The sequence below is a fragment of the Antechinus flavipes genome, chromosome 1 (assembly GCF_016432865.1).
Source record: "Antechinus flavipes isolate AdamAnt ecotype Samford, QLD, Australia chromosome 1, AdamAnt_v2, whole genome shotgun sequence".
Lineage (NCBI taxonomy): Eukaryota > Metazoa > Chordata > Mammalia > Dasyuromorphia > Dasyuridae > Antechinus > Antechinus flavipes.
This window is the reverse complement of record NC_067398.1, coordinates 632,802,574-632,824,210: the sequence shown is the minus strand read 5'-3', so window position 1 is coordinate 632,824,210 and position 21,637 is coordinate 632,802,574. Positions and strand designations below refer to the sequence as shown.

The 21,637-nt window shown below is 33.3% G+C and overlaps 1 long non-coding RNA gene across 1 annotated transcript; it reads right to left on the bottom strand.

Annotated features, from left to right (window-relative positions):
* Positions 1–56: 56 nt before the first annotated feature.
* Positions 57–21,231, bottom strand: LOC127544479 (uncharacterized). The gene is made up of 2 exons (XR_007949454.1): positions 21,088–21,231; positions 57–299 (listed from the first exon to the last, which is right to left on the bottom strand). It is a non-coding gene; the product is annotated as an uncharacterized LOC127544479 (long non-coding RNA).
* Positions 21,232–21,637: the final 406 nt, after the last annotated feature.

Here is a 21,637-nt window from a genome sequence, read left to right as displayed (position 1 = left end):
TGTGTCTCAGATATGGCCATAATTGGGGCAAAACACAGAAGAGGAAAACACAAGAATCATTTTTTGTTTGTTTAATGTAGTTCAGATAGACACACTTTTTAAATTACCAGTCAAACTGTTAAAACAAGGGCTTTTGTAACAGCGGTTCTAAATAAGAACCATATCATTTTATAAATTGCTTAACAAAATAGAAAGACCCCAACAATAGAAGTTGTAGAGTTCCAAAACGAATCTCATTACTGCTTAGGCACTCCGGTGAATTGAGTACTCGTAAACAGTCCATAATGAACAAGAAGTCCCTGGAAAAGAAAAGAGTAAAAAAAACAAATTGTATGCATCTGGAAATGAATAATTCCTATGAAACCTCTGGTATTGGCTGGTGACAGAGAAAAGATCACAGCAATTAAAAAGATTAAAGATTTGGGTGAATTTATGGAAAATACCAAAAAATCCACCATGGTTAATTGTTTAAATGTACACAAAATAAAAATATTTATTTTTAACAAAAACAAATGCATGCTTATGCAATTAATCAGCAACTGAAAGATTATTTAATGGGAAATTTAAAGGGTTGATTACAGAGAAAATTTACAAATCCAAAATGGTAACACAACTTTCTTTGCCCATGGCATATCTAATATCAAAATATAAAGTTAGTCCCTAGCTATATAATTCCTGGGATTTTTCTAAACATTTAGGATTTCATTTCATTCAAACTACATTTTTTGGATGTTTCTTTAAGAGATAATTGATTTTGAATGCTGAAAAGTTACCCATGCACATATTGTGTAAATAAAAAGCTATAATAATAAAAAAAATTGTTAATGATTAAAACTTTAAATGTATCTACTTGGGAATTATTTTGATATAAGATGGGAAACATTCTAAAACAAATTTTTTCTATATGGTTGTCTTTGTTAAGTAAGTTCTTATTCCATAAGCTTGTATGATTGTATTTGTAAAATACAAAGAGACTAGATTTAAAAAAAAAAAAAAAGGGAGATAACTGATTTTGTAGGGAGGAGATCTTGTCCAGGTAGAGGATAGATGACATTATTCCTGGGGCCTCTTCCAACTAAGATTTTATGAGTCTCTAATATTTGTTAGCATAGTGCTTTTATGGGCTTTTTAAAGATATATGAAAATGAAAATAAAAAAAAGCAAAGCTACACTGCTGCTCTCATGACAGCCAATACACCAATTAGTTAAATAATCAAAATTCAATTTTAGCTAAATGTGCTCCTATATAATGGCATTCCAGACATTGTGGGGGATACAAAGAGGAAAAGAGTATTTTTAAAAACATGAATCTGAAATAAAATGAAAAGAATTAGAGGTTTAGAGCTGAAATGAAATTTAGAAATCATGTAATTCAATCTCTTCATTTTGAAGAGGAGGAAAGTGAGTTAGGGGGATAAGACATCTATAAGTGAAAAGAATGCTACATGTGAGATGGCAAGGGGAAAATGAGTCAGCAATAAGGAGTACTATGGAGGCTAAAAGAAGGCAAAAGCTGATGCGGCGGCCAGGGCTGCATCCTCATGAAGCCTCTCTTAACTCTGAGGGAAGCTGATCTCTGCTCCCAATTTTCTCTTGTAAAATGCTCTCCAGCCTTCCTGCATGTTTCCTTTACACCCCACGGTGTGTGGTCGGAGAAGGGAGGTCTCGGCCTCAGAGGGGGAAGGCCAAGGGGCAAGTCCTGCCTCTGTCACATATCGGCCCTGTATCTGCGGGGGGAATAACTGGTAACCTCCGAGGGCGCCGTCTCCGAAGGATTACGCACAAAGTTCCCCCAACTATTAGCACCCCGGTCCTGACCCCTTGCCGAAAATAAGTGTGCAAAGCATCCACGTCCACACAGGAAAGCAGCTCCGGCCCCCAGCAGCTCCCGCCCTCCCGCAGACACACACTGGTGAGCACCTGGAGGGGGCATTAAACTAAGACTCGGGAAAGGCAAAGTGGGTGAAGCGGGCCCGAGTGCGGAGGAAAGCCGTCTTCTGCCCGGAGGTAGCGAGGGGAGTGCGCTCCAGGGCTAGCTCCGGACGTGAGCGTGCCCGCGAATACAGGGCAGAATGGCGTCAGGGAAGCTGCCGCGGGTTTATCAGGTGCTTAATGTGTGACCGGCCTTGTGCTGAGCCCAGAAATGTGTCCAACAAGGCTGGGAAGGTAAGCTGGGCTGGAAGGCAAGGATGCTAGCGATCCTTCAATGGCAGCTCCAATTTGCTGTCTTGGAACCAGCGCAGGCGCGAATCTCAGGGAGACAGTTCGAAGTTAGGTAGAGGATGGCTTGGAGAGAAAGATCCCACTCAGGAAGACCGAGCTGGAGATGGGGACCTGATTTAGGGACCCTCAGGAAAAGAGAAGGGGTTGAAGAGATACTGAGGGATTGGAATCAAATGGGATGTGTCAACTGAAGGGAAGAGCGAAGGTGAAGAGTAAAAGGAAACTCTGAAGTGATAAACCTGGGTGATTTGGAATTGATGGTTTCCTAAAACAGAAATACCGACATTTAGAGGACAAATTTAGAAGCAGCTACAGGAAACAATGGTTAAGTGCTGGACCTACATTCGGGATGTCCTGAGTTCAAATTTAACCTCAAATACTTAGTTGCTGCATGGTTCTGGTACAAGTTAGGTGGCCTCTGGCTGCCACAGTTTGCTCACCTATAAAATAGGGATAATAATAGCACCTACCTTGTGTGGTTATGTGAGGATCAAATAAGATGATATTTGTAAAGTGCTTTGTAAACTTAAAATGCATATGGCATTACATGGCAGCTATTAATTAAGCTTTTCCATCCTTCTTGACTGAGTAATTCAGCAGATGCTTAGTAAGTGGCTGCTGAATGAAGTGGCTGCTTTCTGAAACAATTAAGTCTGATTGAAAAAGCAAAGTTGAGATTTTATTTAATTTTCAGGGACAACCACCACTTTCAGAGTTCAAGAATACGGATGCTGCTAGTGAATTTTTCCTTCTATAGGGCCAATCAAGGAAGCCTTGGAAGCTTTTTTTCTTTTTACATCCATTCCTTTGCATTAGTACAAGTACTTGAATATTTAATATTCATTGAGAAGTCAGATACATTGACACATATACTACAATGCATCATTCTAGTGAGGTACACATTTATTTTTCATATCTAAAAAATAATGACTTTTAAGAGACAAGTTTTCTAAATACTTCTATCTATTCCTTAATATTCTAATGCAAACTAATTCAATAATAATATACCAACTAAATGCAAATTGATGTAATATTAAATTAATATACTTAATTAGACTTAAGTTACCTAGATTACATTTCACTTTCAAATTTCAAAGTTTAAGCAAGCATATAGCAAAGGGGGACATATTTTTAACTTGCTTAGATTTTACCTTGCATGGGAACAGATGCTCTAATTTTACCTCCTTTTCTAAACTTCATACTTGAAGTTCAATTAAACTAACAAAAAACTAACTTTTGTAAGACTCACTTAAAAAATCTGAGAAACAATAACATCAATTTATGTTAATTAATGAAAATAGCATAAGATCAAATAATTAAAAGTTGCTAAAATTTTTATAACAATAATCTTTCCTAGGACACAGATTTATTTTTTTTCAACTGGTTCATTTCAGAAACTCATTTTTAAAAACTCACAGCCTCTTTCAATAAACGATGAAAATATTTTCTACCCTTTGTATTGATGTTTTTCAGTTGATGTATTGATGTTTTCAGTTTTCAATACTGGCTATTATGGGGGGAGAGGGAGGTAAGACAAGGTTTAAGGAAAATTATATCCTAAGGCTTATATTTTGTAATAAACAACATGCAACATGACTCTGAAGTGTCTTGAATTTAGGCTTAACTTTTTTTTTTTTTTGCATGGACAGGGCATCCTCAAGGATTTTTGTTCTGATGCCTCATCACGTCATGACTTTGGTTCTCAAAGTCTTAGCATAATAACTCAGAGCCTTCAAATACTTCAAACCAAGGTGAAAAGGCTTCAAATATATTATTCCAGAAACAGAGTGAGTCACCTTTTCAAGAATAAATCCAATTAAGTACAGAGAGGCTCATTCACTAGTAAACTTATCAGTTAGGGATAAATTCTTTGGCCAAGGTATTCCATAAAAGAAAAAAAAAATTTATCAGTGTCCTCAGTCTTATGTAGGCCCATTCTGCTTCCAGTTTCAAATGTAACAAAAAAGTTCTATAAATCACAAGGGCTTTAGAATCATCTACAATCAATAACTTTGCTGTTAATACTCTTAATGTGAGATCTTTGTCTAATGGTCAACAAGTATACATTATACTAGAGGAAAAGATTTTCATCAATTTTTACATTTTACTATAAGTAAAGCTAGAAGAAGGAAATTGAAGATAAATGGAATTTTCCTTTTTGGAGAGGAAAATAAAGGAGATGGTGGACTTGGTTTGTATGATGCATGCAAGGCAGGAATAAATATCATTTTGTGAAACAATTGATCATCTTATAGTGCCAATAGTTTTTGCAAAAGGACCAAGATAAAAACAATCATAATTTATGCAACTGTTTTAGAGAACAGAGGTAATGATTTTCTTGAAGAACTTGTTTTGATCCTTCAAAGAAATAAAAATATATACTTTGATATTCAATGATTCCAATGGAAAGGCTGAGTATAAATGGAAATGGAAAGTATGTTGAAAAAACGCGGTTCACGCATAAAGGATGAAAAATTATTTAAGTTCTATAACCTGTCCAGAAGCCTCAAGTGGAAAAACCATGTGTACTTTAAGAAATAAAAAGCCCTGTTCATATTAAGAAGTAAATAATTCCTTTCAGCCTCTTGGCTTCTCTGGTTTACTTCAAATTTCAGATAAAATCCTATCTTCTGTAAGAAGCTTTCATGGGTCTCCCTTAATGCTAATAGCTTTTCTTGAGAATATCTACAAGTATATCTTCGAGTTACCTGCATGCTGTCTCTTCAACCAGATCATAAGCTCTTTGGAGCTACAGAATATTTTTGACTTTCTTTGTATTCCTGGAACTTTTCCAAGTGCCTTGAATTAGAGTAAGAACTTAATAAATTTTCACTGACTCTATCTGACAAAAAAGTACAACTGTTTAAATTATAACAGACAGGAACAACTGATGTGGGCATCATTTCTGAATCACACCTTTACATCATTAGGTTGATAGAGCAAAGATAAAAATTAATTCAAAACAAAAAGAAAAAAAGTTAAGCGATGAAGTTAAAATAATCAATTCTACGTATTTCAAAAAGTTGTCAGAATAAAATGTTAAGTGAATGTGTACTTAAGGACATAAACAATAATTATGTCAATTTCACATATAAGTTCAACTAAAATAAATCCATTGTTATAATAAGAACAGAGGACTCTGAGATTTTTCTCTAGACTCTAGTTGCTAAGCAAGGAGATAACATCCAAAGGTAACATAAGTTTTAAAATAAATTCTTTTTAAAATTCTAATAGCTGATGGAAAATTACTAGAAGTACTACCTCAAAAAATTAGAAGCAATGAAAGAAGACCCCCTCAGTGTGTTGTCCAGCCAAGCAGTCACCCTGAGACCACTAATGTAAATAATTAAAAGGAAAGTCATAAAATGATAAAAGATGAAAGTGATCATTAAGACTTTTAACAACAAACCCTTTTCACCACGAAGTTCAGTGGAGACACAACATTGGGAACTTAATATCACAAACTTTTATTTAAAATAAGGCATATCTCTGGATATGCTTGTAGAGGAAAGAAATGTTGCTGAAGAAAACAGATGAAAATGGAGGAACTAGATCATGTCTACTACCGAGAAGAAGCTGGTGGAAGCAATACAGTTTTGAAGGCTCTGAGGGATTTTCAAGGTATCTGAAAGGAGGGTAAAATTTAAAAGGTATTTTTTAAAAGTCTCAGACTTTAATCCAAAAAAAGTCCAAATAAGCATCAATAACTACTGATTCATGAGCCTACTTTCCCATCTCCAAATTTTTATTAGAATAATCTATACATGCTCAGCAGGTACTCTAGATGAGAATATTAGAAGTAACATTAAGGTTTCACAAGTAAAACATCAGTTGATCATGTCTTTATTCTGACCCAATTGAATAAAAAGATATAGAAAATATATAACTACCCACAATGATTATTTTTTGCTGACTATAAAATATATGTTAGCACAAAGTACCATTTCTTACACACCAGGTATTTCATGCATATGTCAAAATTATAAAGGATCCTTTGAAAGACTGACAACAGAGAGAATCCCATGTAATAGTCCTCTAATTATTACATAAAATGAAGCAAAAAACAGAAAGAAATATGTCCAAAAAAGTTATTTTTCAATTTTGAAAGAGATTCAGTGAATCCAAATTTAAGAGGGATAGTGAGGTCTAGTTTTGTACAGGACATCACGCTACTTGCATCAAACTCTGGAGGATTGCCAAGTTTTCTAAATGAGATATATAATGACACAAAACAGTTTGGACTAACTATGCTCACAGGAAATATATGCAAATAGACTATGAGTTGTACCCTGAATTGGACAGAAAGAGGATAGAGGGGTAAATTACTTTTGGGAAGCTGCAATTTTTTTTTTTAATGACACTCTGTTTCTCCATGAAACAAAGGCCCATCTGTTTAATAACAATATTCTTGATGATATTGTAGGGCTATGAATAACACAGCACTTCAATCTCCAAGGAATTTTAAGTTAAAGATTACTCCAAGGACAATGAAGAGGCATGTGTAAATAAAAATCTACAAATTACAAAGGAAAAAAGTAACAAAAAGAATGTTATTAAAGACATAGGTAAGTGGAAAAGGTGAGTTGTTCACATAAAAGCCAAGGAGTAATTAATGGATAGCTTGATTGCTTCAATGTTATCCTTATCATGTTGAGGAAATTTAATTAAGATCCTCAGTATGTGAGTACCCCTTGTGAAAATCTCTGAAGAGAGATAAGAGCATCTACCTTATATATAGGGTAATTGTGAGGATCAAATGAAATATGTAAAATGTTTGTAAATTTTATGATTATAGATACACACATATAATATAGTCTATATATTATGAACTATATAGTTTATACATATCATATAAGTTTAGCTATGTACATATATATGAACTATTATTACCATCATTATTATTAAATAAATAAGAAGATGACTAGGCTATAATCTGAATTTTTGGAGTGACTACTGACATCACAGAATCATAGAATTTGATACTTAGAAGGGACTCAGAAGCTTTGATAGATTGCACAAAAGCAACCCTCACTGTAGTGTACTTAACAAATAGTCATCTATTAGTCCTTCACATGAAGATTTCTAGTGATGGGAAACTCACACACTCTGTGGGCAGCCCGTTCTATTACTGGAAAGATCCAATAATTAGGGAACATTTTTTTCCTGATATCAAATGTAATTTTTCTCTGACATCGCCACCCACTGCTCCCAATTATGCCATTTGGGTAAAAATTTAAATCTAATTCCTCTTTCATATGGAAATTCTTCAAAACCATAAGCAAACTTATTATGTTCCCAGTATATTCTGTTCTCTGGGCTAAATATAATTCCCTTTAACTGAAGCTGATTGGACATGGGACTCAAGGCTTTTCATCATTCATATTTCCTTCTTTTAGACATTTTTATCTTGCTGATGGTCTTCTTAAACTATGGTGGCTACAATTGAACTCAATAAACTAAATGTGATCTGAGTACGGTAAAGTACAAGGAATATATCAGTTCTTTATTCCTGGAAACTATGCCTCTTAATATAACCCAAGATCATATGAGTTTTCTTGATTGTCCTATCACATGACTGATTAATTTAAGTTTGTAGGTTTAGATCCCATGTCCTTCAGTTGTGGGACTTATTTTTAGAACTCAAGAGTAGTCTTTTATCTTTATTGAATTTCATCTTAAGTTCAACAATATCCTAAATATATCTAGATAATTTTAGATTCTAATTCTGCCATCTAGTTTATTAATTCTACCTTTATTCAAGTAACTGATAAAAATGTTAAATGATTAGTACAAGGTAAAGCACATCCATCAGGAATACTTCCCTAGAATTTGATGGCCATATTAACATTGAACCACTAAGACTTTTTGAATCAACCTAATTGTAGTATTTGTTAGTATACATCTCTTCCAAAAGAACTGAATGAATCGTTTGATGAAATGCTTTGCTAAGTAAGACCTAGGTAAAATATCCATAACGTTCCTTTTAATAGCTTGGTAGACTTGAGAAAAAAGAAACTAGGGTAATTTGGCATGATCTTTTAAAACTATCTTGATTCTTCTAATACTTGCTTTTCTAGATGTCTAGTAACTACATCTTTAATGACCTGCTTGAATTTTTTTCCATAACTGAATTCAAGCTTACAGGTCAATAATATAAGAAATTATTTTATATATTTAGATATAGTTTTCTTCCTTTTTTGATAGTGGATAACAGTTGCCCTTTTTCTGTCTTGTAATACCTCTCATTTCTCAGGATATTCAGATATTATTCATAATGATTTAGCAATAACATGTCACTTTTTTTTGAGTAATCAAGAATGTAGTTCACAACTGGGTGGGAGACTTCTAAAGATAAACCACTTTCCAAAAATAGTTATTGTATACAGAAAACATATTTTTGTAGGTTCACAAACTGGTAAGTCATTGGCTTTGGGCAGAACTTCTTGTTTTGGAGATGGTACAGAAAATTCATAATGTTAGTCTATTGTAGACCTTAAGGGTTCAAGACAAAGATAAATCTTTTAGTGGGCCTTGCTCAAAATCTGGAGTAAAACAATGCAAAATATAGAGTCAGATGTGACTTATTTTATACTGAAATGGACACTAATTTTTTAATTCAGTTACTTTTGTAAAAAAGAAATTAGTGCCCTCTTCCTTTTGATATATTGTCATACACCAACCTGTATGAGTATACAAACACAGACACAAATGTATGCATACATATACACACATCATTAAGTCAGTATCCATGTGTATATTTTAGCTCCTCTACTAGATTATTAGTTTCTTAAATCAAGGAATGTTGTTCTACAAGCACATTTAATAAAGTCAGGTAAGAGTTACAAATGAAGATTCTTAGCAGATATTATTTTTTGCCTGTTTTTAAAAATTATATGTAAAATTCTTAATAAATATAAGTATCTGCAAAACATAGAATTTTTGTTAAGACATTTATCACTTCACATGCAATTTAAACAAAAAGAGAAATATGTGATGAATTTTGGTTATGAGGCTGAAGGATACCTTTTCTTTTTTAAATGAATTATTTTTTTCAAAAGTCCTTTACTAATAAAGAAAATAGTGCCAATACTAATACCCAAGCCCTTCCTAGAGGAGCTTTGTTGGTTTGAGTCCCTCTATTTTGAGCAGGCTGTAGACATTGTGGAGAATACATGAGAAATAATTATTTTAAAAAGGAAGCAATAAAAAAAAATAAAGGATGTAAAAAGGGGAGAAAAAGTTAAAGTTCTTGTAATCTGGTTTAAAAAAAAGCTAAGATATTTCCAGATTGTGTCTTTGTTATCATCACTCAATCACATTTTAATCTATAAGGTTTATTCTATTAATCTTTATCACCTAGTTAAAATCCTAGTCATTTACTAGCCTATATGCTATTCTCCCTCTTTTCTTAAGATGGTCAGTACTTGTGTTTCAGTGTTCTTTCCATTCTAAGTGCATCCCTTATGTTGGGTGTTCTTTAACATTTTTCGTCACAGAGCTCTCCTTGGTAGTCTGCTGAAGGCCACAGACACTTGTGTGATTATTTGAAAATGCATAAAAAACAGACCATTACAAAGCAGGTTAAATGGTTAGTGTAAATAAAGATGTAATTTTTTTTTCTGCAAGTTCACAGATCCTTGATATCCACAGAGGTCAAGATGTGTATATGGGGTAGGTATCCATGAATCCTGGTTAAGATTAAGAACCTCTGTCTGATATAAACAGGTACTTCAATATACATACTTCTGATCACAACTATTTTTTATTCTTATTTTTAAACCTATTATATTCTTATCTTGACTTCATTTTTCTCTATTCATCTCTGGCCACAATTCCTTCTCTTCAGTTTTGATCACTCTATGAATGACCATTTTGAACTCTAGAATCCATGTGGAACTTAAGTCCTAAACAAGTGCCCCATTATACTCTTATCTAACTCTAGTGTTAAAATTTTGTTTTCTACATCAATCCTCAACTTAACTCTATAAACTTTTTCCCTTACTTTTTGTAGTTTGGGATCAAAAAAGAACATTCCAATTTCACCACATGACAATCTTTCACAAGCTTACGAACAACTACCATGTCCCCTGAGACTCAGTAATTTACAATTATCCTTATAAGATATGGATTCAAGGACCTTCACCATTGTAATTGTACTTTACTGGAAGCTCTTTAACTTCTCATGGTAATTCATAATTCTTTTTATCCCTCCTTCCATTCTTTCCTTCTTTCCTTTTGCCTCTTTCTTCCTTCTCATTCTCCCTTCCCTCTTTCTTTCCTTCCCTCCTTTCCCTTTCTTTTTCCTTTTTCTTTCTTTCTTATCTGTTTAGGCTATATATGTACAATCATATTAAACACAATATTTACATATTGTGTTGTGAAAGAATAAGAAAAGGGAAAAACCCCTAGTAAAAAAATAAATTTTAATAGTATAAATAGAATGCTTCAATCTGCATTCAGACTCCATAGTTCTTTCTCTGGATGTAGATAGCATTTTCCATCCCAAGTCTTTTGGAATTGTCTTGGATCATTGCATTTCTAAGAAAAGCTAAATCTATGACCATATAATGTTCTCTTGATTCTGTTCACTTCAGTCAGCATCAGTTTATGGAAGTCTTTCCTGTTTTTTTCTGAAATCCATCTGCTCATTATTTCTTATAGAATAAAAGAATTCCATCACATTCATATGATACAACTTGTTCAGCCGTTCTCCAATTGATAGACATCCCATCAATTTTCAGTTCTTTGCTACCCCAAAAAGAGCTTATATTTTTGTATAAGTGGATCATTTTCCTTTTTTTATGATTTCTTTTGGATAAAGACCTAGGACTGGTATTGCTGGATCAAAGGATATGCACAATTTTATAGCCCTTTGAGCATAATTCCAAATTTTCTATAATGGTTATATCAGTTCACAACTTCTCCAACAGTATATTAGTGTCTCAGTTTTCCTATACCCCTTTCAATATCATTTACTTTGACATTTTTTCCTATAAGCTAATATGATCAGTGTGAGCTGGTACCTCAGGAATTGCTTTAATTTGCATTTATCTAATCAATAATGATATGTAATATTTTTCACATTAATCTAGTTAGTGTTATTTTCTTCTTCTGAAAATTGCCTGTTCATATCCTTTGATATCATTTTTTATCATTGGGGAATGACTTATGTTCTTATAAACTTGACATAGTTCTCTATATATTTGAGAAATGAGACCTTTATCAGAAATACTGGCTGAAAAATGTTTCCTAGCTTTCTGCTTTACTTATAATCTTGTTGTATTGGTTTTGTCTGTGAAGAAATGTCCTAATTTAATATAATCAAAAGGATCCATTTTCCACTTTAAAATGTTCTCTATTTCTTGTTTGGTCATAAATTCCTCTTTTCTCCATAGATTTGACAAAATATTCTTTGATCTCCTAATTTTCTTATATTATCACCCTTTACATTTAAATCATATACATATTTTGAGGATGAGGGAGACAAGGAAATATTTGTTATGTAATGTGGCAACAGAAGGGAAATCAGTAAAGATTTAAGACAAATGAAAAAGGAGCCAAGATGGTAGAACATCAAATTCTCCTCCCCAAATTTTTAAAATAATGCCTCAACTATGACTTCTGTAGTGACAAAACCAACAAAAGGGTGAAATCCCTTCCCCCAAAAGGGTGAAACACTAGTCCAAAAATTTAGAAGGTCACAGCAAAATTCTCTGATTGCAATGAGTGGAGTAATATTCAGTACAGAGAGTGCCCCATCAAATCAGCAACAGGCTGGGCTCTGAAAAATCAGGCCAGGTATTGGGGGGACAAACTGGTCATAGTGATCTCTGGAGCTCTCGCATCACAGATGGTAATGGGACTAGACAATTGGTTAGAAGGAGACTCCTGGGGAAACTTTGCTGGAATTGGGTGCAAGGCTCTGCTGCAATGCCCAAACAAGGATCCAGGTCACAGGTCTATGGGAGTAGGGATCCTGCTCATAGTTCCAAGGTGGAAAAAAGGGCTTTAGCCATTCTCAGAGCAGAGCTCAGCTCACCACCTCAGAATAATTGACAATTTGCAGGTCTCTGTATGTGCCAAAATGTTTGTGGCAGCCCTGTTTGTAGTGGCTAGAAGCTGGAAAATGAATGGATGCCCATCAATTGGAGAATGGTTGAGTAAATTGTGGTATATGACTGTTATAGAATATTATTGTTTTGTAAGGAATGACTAGCAGGATGAATACAGAGAGGACTGTCGAGACTTACATGAACTGATGCTGAGTGAAATGAGCAGAACCAGGAGATCATTATATACCTCAACAATGATACTGTTTGAGGATATATTCTGATGGAAGTGGATCTCTTCGATAAAGAGAGCCTTAATTGATCAAAGATGGACAGAAACAGCTACACCCAGAGAAAGAACACTGGGAAATGAATATAAACTGCTTGCATTTTTGTTTTTCTTCCCGGGTTATTTATACCTTCTAAATTCAATTCTCCCTGTGCCACAAGAAAACTGTTCGGTTCTGCACACATATATTGTATCTAGGATATACTGTAACCTATTCAACATGTAAAGGACTGCTTGCCATTGGGGGAAGGGGTGGAGGGAGAGAGGGGAAAAATTGGAACAGAAGTGAATGCAAGGGATAATGCTGTAAAAAAATTACCCCGGCATGCGTTCTATCAATAAAAAGTTATTAAAAAAATAAATAAAAATAAATAAATTTTTAAAAAAAGAAAATTTGCAAGTCTCTAGAATTACCTTTGAATATAGTAGTACAAAAAAATCCCATGAAGCTTGGAACAATGCCTGTTCCACCCAGGAGCAAAGCACAATTTAAACACAGAATTTAAGGTCAAATAATAGGTTGGAAAAATGAATAAACAAACAAACAAAAAGAATCTGATCACAAATGATTATTATTAAAGTGACAAGAAAGATCAAAAATACAAACTCATAAAAGAACAATGCCAAAATGGCGATGTTCAAAGTGCTGATAAAAAATCTGAATTGGTGTTAGGCACCAAAATAATTACTGAAAGATCTCAAAAAGTATCTTAAAAATGAAATGAAAAAGGTAGAGAAAAATTTGGAAAAGAAATAAGAGTGATGTACAGGAATCATGAAAAAAAGATCAAGAGTTTGATAAAGGAAGCAGACAAAAAATTGAAAGATGTATAAAAATACACGAAAAAATTACTTAATATTTAAATTGGGCAAATGGAAATTAATTATTCCATGAGATAATAAGAAACAACTAAACAAAAGAATGAAAAAATATAAGAAATGTGAAATCTCACTGAAAAAAATTACTAGGAAAACATATCAAAGTGAAAAAAATTTAAGAATTATTGGACTACCTGAAAATTGCAATCTGAAAAAGAAGTTAGATCTATTTTAAGAAATTATTAAGGAAAAATGCCCTGTTATCTTAGAATCAGAGGGTAAAATAGAAATTGCACGAATTCACTATCTCCTGAAAAAAATCCCCAAATGAAAACTCCCAGGACTATTACAATCAAATTCCATAACTCGCAGGTCAAGGAGAAAATACTGCAAGCAACCAGAAAGAAACAATTCAAATATTGTGAAGTCAAAGTCAAGATAAAACAGGATTTAGAAGTTTTCATGTCAGAAGAGCAGAGGGCTTGGAATTTAATATCCTAAAGAGTAAAGGAGCTAAAACTACAAATAAGAATATCTACTGAGGAAAACTGAGTATAATTTTTCAGGGGGAAATGAATATTTAATGAAATTGAGAATGTTTAAGTATTCTTGATGAAAAGACCTGAACAAAAAATATGATTTTAAAATGCAAGATATAAGAAACACATAAAGCTAGGGGAAAAGAAGGCAAGGAAAAAAGAAAAAAAAAAAGGAAAAAACTACTAAGGATTCAATGTTTAACTTGTTTATTATGTAAAGTGATACTTGCAACTCATATGTAATTTTATCATTTTTGAGTAGTTAGAAGTATACCTACAGGGCATGGTAACGAGTTGAATATGATGGGATCATAACACCAAACCCCCAAATTATGGGATGATAAAGATTTGCATTTGGAGAAAGGGGAACGGAGAAGTAAAATGGATCAAATTACCTCACATAAAAGATATAGGAAAGAGCTTTTATACTGGAGTACAAGATGGAGTGGTGGTAGTAGGCAAAATTTAATGCTTCCTTCTCAGTGGAAATGGATGAAATATGAAATAATAAATACATTCAGTTGGGTAGAAATCTATCTTACTCTATAGGAAAGTAAGGAGAGATGATAAGAAAGAGAGATAAGAAAAGGAGTGAGGCTCATAGAAGGTACAGCAGATAAAAAAGTTAAAGACAGACACAGATACAGAGAGAGACAAAAACAGAGACAGAGACAAAGAGACAGAGAGAGGATAAACAAGTGAAAAAAAGAGTTAATAATTAGAAGGATAAATGTGAATGGAAAAAACTAACCCATAATGTGGAAAAAAACATAATTAGAGTGGCCTAAAAACCAGAATATCCCACATTATGTTGTTTACAAGAAACGTCTGAAGCAGAGACATACACTGAGTAAAATAAAGGGTTGAAACATAATCTGTTATGCTATTATCTATTAAAAGCAGGGGTAGCAATTAGGATTCCCGATAAAGCAAAATCAAGAACAGAACAAATCAAAAGAGATGAGCAAGGAAATTACATTTTGCTAAGACAATGAAGTAATAATAACAATACTAAGACATATATGCAACAAGTGATATAGCATCCAAGTTTTTAAAAAGTTAAATGAATTACAGTTTCAATTGATCAATGATGGACAGAAGCAGCTACACCCAAAGAAGGAATACTGGGAAATGAATGTAAACTGTTTGCATTTTTGTTTTTCTTCCCGGGTTATTTTTACTTTCTGAATCTAATTCTCCCTGTTAAACAAGAGAACTGTTCGGTCCTGCACACATATATTGTATCTAGGATATACTATAACATATTTAATATGTATAAGACTGCTTGCCATCCAGGGGAAGGGGTGGAGGGAGGGAAGGAGGGGAAAAATCTGAACAGAAGTGAGTGCAAGGGATAATGTTGTAAAAAATTACCTTGGCATGGGTTCTGTCAATAAAAAGTTATTTAAAAAAATTTAAATGAGTTAAAACAGAAAATGAGACAATAAAATTATAGTAGTAGGGGACTTCAACTTTCCCTTCTCAGAATGAAATAAAGAAGAAGATAAATAGAATTTTAGAAAAGTTAGATATGATAGACCTCTGGAGGAAACTGAAGGGGAAAAGAAAGAAATATATCCTTTTCTCAGCTGTATATGCCACTTACCATAAAAAACTGACCATGTCTTAGGACAAAATTATACAATCAAATGCAGAAAAGCTGAAATCTTAAATATATCCTTTTCAGATCATGTTGTAATAAAAAATTATACTCATTATCAATAAAATGCCATGGGAAGATAAAGACAAATATTAGCAAAGAGATTACAGCAATATATTACAAAGATCAAACACTATGACCAGTTAGGATTTATACCAGGAATGTAGGAGTGATTCACTATTAGGAAAACTATCAGCATAATTTACCATATCAATAATAAAGTCCTCCAAATCCTATGACTATCTCAAAGATGCAGAAAAGGCTTTTGGCAGGACAATTGGGACAATAACTTTAGTGATGTTGTGAACCATTTTTGGAGAGCAATTTGCAACTAAAACCAAAAGGTTATAAAACTGTTTGAAACATTTGATCCATCAATATGACTGTTAGGTCTGTACCCAAAAGATTTTTTAAAATAAAGAGAAAAAGACCTATTTATCTAAAAATATAGTCACACTTTCTATAGGGCAAAGAATTAGAAATTGAAATTCCCATCAAGTAGGAAATATCTGGAGACCTTGAAGTATATGGTTGCAATAAAACCCTATTTTGGTATAAGAGATTTCAGGAAAAAAAATGGGTAAGATATAAATTGATACAAAGTGAAGTGAGCAGAATCAGGAAAACATAGTACACAGTAATAGTAATGTTGGAGAGTGATCGACTGTGAGTGATTTATGTACTCTTGGCAACAAAATGATCCAAAACAATCCCAAAGGATTCATGATGAAAATGCTTTCCACAACCAGAGAAGGAACAGATAAGAGAACAAATGCTAATCAAAACATACTATTTTTCATTTTCTTTGTTAAAGTTTTTTTTCCTTTGTCCATGTCCCCTTTCAAAACATGACTAATATGAAAATGTTTTCCATATGTATACTCTATATCAAATTGCTTACCATCTCCAAGTGGAGAGAGGAATAAATGAGAAGAAAATAATTTTAAAAGTGGAATTTTAAAAATGGAACATTAAAATTGTCTTTACATGAAATATGGAAAACATTTTTAAAAAACAAAAAAAAGGTCTTGACAAAACAACATTCATTTCTATTAAAAACAAACAAACAAACACTTGGGAGCTTAGTATTTAATGGAGCTTTCCTTAAAATGTAAGTACTTTTTATCTAAAACTATCTTAATAAACATTATCTGTAATAGGGGTTAGCTAAAAGTCTTCCCAATAAGATCCAGATTCATAAAGCAATGCCTATTATCACTATTATTATTCAATATTGTACTAGAAATGCTAGACATAGCAAAAAAAGATTAAAAAAAAACAAGAAGCAATTAAGATAGGCAATAAGAAAACTTAACTATCAATCTCTGCAGAGAATATAATAGTATACTACTTAAGTTGTTGAGAATCTACTAAAATAATTAGCTGAAATAATAAATAACCAGCAAAAAAAAAACCCAGGATATAAAGTAAACTCACATAAATCATCATAATTTCTATATATTACCAAGAAATTCCAGCAGCAAGAGATAGTAAGAGAAATTCACTTAAAATTACTGGATATAATACAAAATATTTGGGAGTCTATCTGCCAAGAGAAAGCCAGAACTGTCCCAACATAATTACAAAACAATTTCCACACAAGTAAAATCAGATCTAAACTGGAAAAATATTAATTGCTTGTGGGTATGCTAAGCCAAAAAAAAATAAACAAGACAATTCTATTTAAATTATTTACTCATTTAATGCCATACCAATCAAACTATCAAAGATTATTTATATAGAACTAGAAAATATAATAACACAATTTATTTGGAAGAATAAAAGGTCAAGAATATCAAGGGAATTAATCAAAAACAAAACTGTGAGGGAAATTGACTTCACCAAACTAGATCTCAAACTAGTATAACGGCATAATCATCAAAACAATCTAAAAGACATTAAGTGGAGCAGTGCAACTGACAGGGCACACACTCTTGTTGTTTGTCCTTTGTTTTCCAAGAGGACTGATAGATCACAGAATGAGGTCCCGACTTAGGGGTGAGGTGAATTAAGGGAGATAGGGCTGCCTGAGGCTCAGCCTCAGTGACTCTCCCAGGCACTGAAGTTCAGAAACAAGACAAAAGTCAGGGCTGGCCAAGGCCCAGGATGCAGCCCACAGCCTCAGCATATTCCATGTCTGATCACATGCTCCATGTTTCAGCCCCCTTCATGACCACCTTCTGGCCAATCTGCCAGAAAGGCTTCCACTACCTAGGTAGCATTTCCCTAACTCTTCAACAACTAGAGTCCCATCAGTTATCCTTAACATGGTTTAGCCTGTCAAGACTATTTACCAGGGTACGGTCACTGTGCATACTATAGCTTCCTGTAGTCCAAAGTGAAGATCCAGGTAGATATCGAAGATGGATGAGCAGCCCTGCAAAGGGCTAAGCAAGCCCTCATACCAGAAGGGCTTGCCTCCCTCACACCCCCCAAAGACTCTACACAACAAAGACTGGGTAATGACCACAGTAACATAGTGTTAAATAAATTCCATGATACCAGCTTTTCGGGGAAAGGATATTTTGGGGATATTTGACAAAAACTGCTTGGAAAACTGGAAAGCAGTTTATCAGAAATTATGAATAGACTAACATCACACATCATATACAAAGATAAGGTCAAAATGAGTTAGACAAAAAAGGTGATACCTAAGCAAATTAAGGGAGGATGGAATAGTTTAGTTGTCACATCTGTGGATAAGGGAAGAATTTATGACAAGAGACAGAGAAATTACAAAATGGGTAATGTTGATTAAATTAACAATTTGAATATAAAACCAAATCAGCTAAGGTTAGAAGGAAAACAAAAAACTAAGGAAAATTGTTTTTACAGAATGTTTCTTATATAAGGATCTCAAAGTTGTACAAATGAGTTACAGCATATGATAAATCTTTGAAAGATATGAACAAGCAATTTATAGATGAAGAAATCAAGGCTATCTATAATCATGAAAAAATGCTCTAAAGCACTACTGATTAGAGAAATGCAAGTTAAAACAATTCAGAGGTACAACCTCCCACCTATCAAATTAACTGATTGATAGAAAAATGACAAATGTTGGAAGTGATGTGGGGAAATTGAGAAATTAATGTACAGTTGATGGAAATGTGAACTGATCTAACTATTCCAAAGAGCAATTGTATGTCCACAGGGCTATAAAACAGTATATACATTCTATCTCTAAGAGATCATAAAAGAAGGAAAAGGACTCACAAGTACAAAAAAGTATTTGCAGCAGTTCTTTTTGTAGTGGCAAAAAATTGGAAATTGAATGGATGCCTATCAAATGGGGAATGGCTGAGTAAGTTATGGTATATGAATGTAATAGAATATTATTGTTCTATAATAAATAATGCACAGGCTGATTTCGGAAAAGTCTGAAGAGACTTACATGAACTGATTCTGAGTGAAGTGAGCAGAACCAAGGGAACATAGTAAACAATAACCAGCAAGATGTGATAATCAATTGTGAGAGACTTAGACCTTCTCAGAAATATTGTGATGCAAGAGATTCCAATAGACTTGGGATGGTAAATGCCATTCAAATTCAGAAAGAAACTATGAAGACTGCATGAAGCACAGGATTTTTACCTTTTCTTTTTTTGTTTGCTTTTTCTTTCATGGATTTTTCCCTTTTGGTCTGCTTTTTCATGTACAACATGACAAATATGGAAATATGTTTAAAAGGATCATACATGTATAACCTATTACATCTTGTTTGCTGTTTTGGGGAGGGAGGTGAAGAAAGGAGGGAGAAAAAGTTTGCAACATGAGCTCTTATAGAAGTGTATGCTATAAATTATCTTTACATGTATTTAGGAAGATAAAACAGTATTGTGAGAAAAAAAAAGGAATAAAATAATTAAAAAAAAATCTTGTCCAGATACCAGACAGTTTTTTGCTTTGTTTTGATGAGGCAATGAGGGTTAAGTGTCTTGCCCAGAGTCACACAGCTAGTATGTATTAAATGTCTGAACCTTGATCTGAACCGAGATCCTCCTGACTCCAGAGTCAGTGCTTAATCCACTGTGCCATCCAGCTGCTCCATCATCTTGACTTTTGCCTTGTCACTGGACTTTGATGACTTAAGAGTGAGACTAAGCAACTTTGCCTCACTTACATCCATTTCATCTGCAATCCCAGACGTCACCCCATAATGACACTGATTCTCTTTGAAGATGAAAGATAATCAACAGGATCTGTTGCAATATGAACTTTCATGACTATACATGTTCTCAACAAAATCTCAGAATTGCAAATGTTCTCAGTGGACTTATATCTGAATAGGAATTCCCTAATAAATAGTCATTTAGACTCTTCCATCAAGATGTATAGTAAGGATGAACTCACCACCTCCTAAAACATCCCATGCTACTTTGAAAGATCTTTCATTGTTAGGATACAAATGAAAGCTTTTACAAGTTGGAGTCAAGCAAAACGTAGCTTTTTCAGTGGATAAAGCCCTGGGCCTGGAATTGGAAAAGACCTGAGTCCAAATGTGGCATCAGAAATTTACTATCTATATGACAGGTCACTTAACATGTCTGTGTTCAACTGTAAAACAGAATAATGGAATTTACCTTACACAATGTTGTTGTGATGATCAAATGAATTTCACAAATAATTGTGAAACATTTAGTAGAGTGCCTGGCACATAGTATAAATTTTCATTCTTTTTATTGCTTTTTTTCCCATCTCTTTGAGATGACAGTCTAATATCTGAAGACACCTATCATTTCCCTACCCTATTTTCTCTTCTCTACTGAGTTCCTTCAACCCCTATTTTGTATCTTTAGTTCTCATTATCTTTGTCATTTTACTTTAGACCCAATCCACTTCGTCTTTTTTTCTCCCTAATGATATTGTTGTAAATACTGTGACACTTTGTATGAATTGTATGCAGTATAAAAACATTCTGAGTTCCTGATGAACAAATTAGCTGTATTTAATGAAATTATTTAAATTGTTCGTCAGTGCTATAAAAACCATACCTTTAAAATGTGATTGCAATCTTTTGAAGATCAAATGCAGTAAGATATAAAGTGTTTTGAAAACTTAAAATTATTTTATATGCGTTATTTTGTAAATCATTTTTAGTCTTATTAGAACTGTAAAAGCCCGACAGGTAGTAATTTGGTGCTCCTAAAAAGTATATGCATATGGAAGAAAATGAAATCAACATTAACAGATCTTTCCCTTGGAGATATTTAGATATTTAATACTAAAATCTATTAAATTGTAACTCTGACCAAAATCAAAACATATGAAAATCTATTAGGATGGATGAAACTTCTATCAGTAGAGATTATAATAATACTTGCTAACCCTGACTTGTTTACATTTCAGAAGCTCTCTTTCTGACCTTAGGAGTTAATTTGCCATAATTACTAGCCTTGATAATAAGAAAACATCATGGGAAATTTTCCACACGGCTTTAGATGAGCATGAAATTATATTCATCTTCCATTAAGTGTCAAAAACATTGGGAACAAACAGATTACGTACCATTGTTTTCATGAGGTTTGCGAAGAGTTCTTCTTACTCCTCAAGATGGTTGGCATTTCCTGACAAAAAAAAAAGACATTTTTAATTAAACAGAATAAAGAAACAAAAGAAAATAAAATTTAAACAGTTTGTGTTGTAAATCTACAGGAAAAAAAAAAGACAAACTGAATGAATAAAGGAAAAAAAAGTCAAACAGCTGTAATTTTTAAGTACTGTCCTTAGTTACTAAAATTTATGAACAAATAATGTATTACAAATTACTAGTTATGAGGTTTTACATTTTTTTAATAGGGAATAATCTGCCCCAATTAAATGGACTCAACTAAGGCTTTTTAGATTACTAAAACAAATTAAACTTTTTAAAATGATAATTTAGGTGATCTTCAAACCTTTCTAAAATGGATCATAAAAGTTTCTAAGTTGTATTCTTCCTGGTTTTATTAGTTATATTAAGATAAATTAAGTGAGATTAAAATCTGATTTGATTTATTTACCTTTGAAAATGAAGACCGTATTAAGGGTTACACATCCTCAGCCTCTGACGAAAGCG